The sequence below is a fragment of the Oryx dammah genome, unplaced genomic scaffold (assembly GCF_014754425.2).
Source record: "Oryx dammah isolate SB20612 unplaced genomic scaffold, SCBI_Odam_1.1 HiC_scaffold_23, whole genome shotgun sequence".
Taxonomy (NCBI): domain Eukaryota; kingdom Metazoa; phylum Chordata; class Mammalia; order Artiodactyla; family Bovidae; genus Oryx; species Oryx dammah.
In genome coordinates this window covers 107,307,463-107,308,231 of record NW_024070207.1, presented here as the reverse complement: position 1 = coordinate 107,308,231, position 769 = coordinate 107,307,463, and the positions used below count along the sequence as shown (strand labels likewise).

General features: G+C 37.3%; 1 non-coding gene across 1 annotated transcript; it reads left to right on the top strand.

Moving 5' to 3' along the window:
* Window positions 1-356: 356 nt before the first annotated feature.
* TRNAF-AAA lies at window positions 357-428 on the top strand. Its single transcript has one exon. It is a non-coding gene; the product is annotated as a tRNA-Phe (tRNA).
* Window positions 429-769: the final 341 nt, after the last annotated feature.

Below are 769 nucleotides of genomic sequence, written 5' to 3'. Positions count from 1 at the left end.
ACACTACCCATGTCTATTCTTCTAACTGATGAACTTTCTTCTTAATTTTAAGTGTATTTAATTTATATATCTTTTTGGTATCTGTGTGATTAAAAAGAAGTTCATGCCTCTCTCTGAAAAAGGAGCTTCAGAATTTGATAGATAGTTACTTGGTCTTGGTTATGACTTTAAAATCAGACTATGACTATGGCAGATGATGGCTGGACAGCAGAAAAAGAATCCAGTATAATCAGAAGGAACAAAGTATAAGGAGCAAAAATTAGAAGAAGAGACAGTGTAACACTGGTGCCTTTTTATCAGTGATGTACTTCCTAGTGCGTCTTATTTAACACCAGGTTACTGAATGCTATAGGACTTCCCTGGTGGCTCAGATGGTAAAGCATCTGCCTAAAATGCGGGAGACCCAGGTTCGATTCCTGGGTTGGGAAGATCCTCTGGAGAAGGAAATGGCAATCCACTCCAGTACTCTTGCCTGTATAATCCCATGGACGGAGGAGCGTTGTAGGCTACAGTCCATGGGGTCGCAAAGAGTTGGACATGACTGAGCAACTTAAAAAAAAAACAAAAACTGAATGCTATATACATTTAGGTTCATCTATTTTAACTATATTCCCCTAACAATACCTGAAGCTGATCCTTGCAATATTTATTTGAAAATAAAATCATTAAAAGTTCTGTTGAGAGAATCCTTATTTTGTGTGTGCATATGTCTGTCTGTGTATATACACATGCATATACTTAAGGAGTAAAAGTCAAAGTGTTAGTCGCT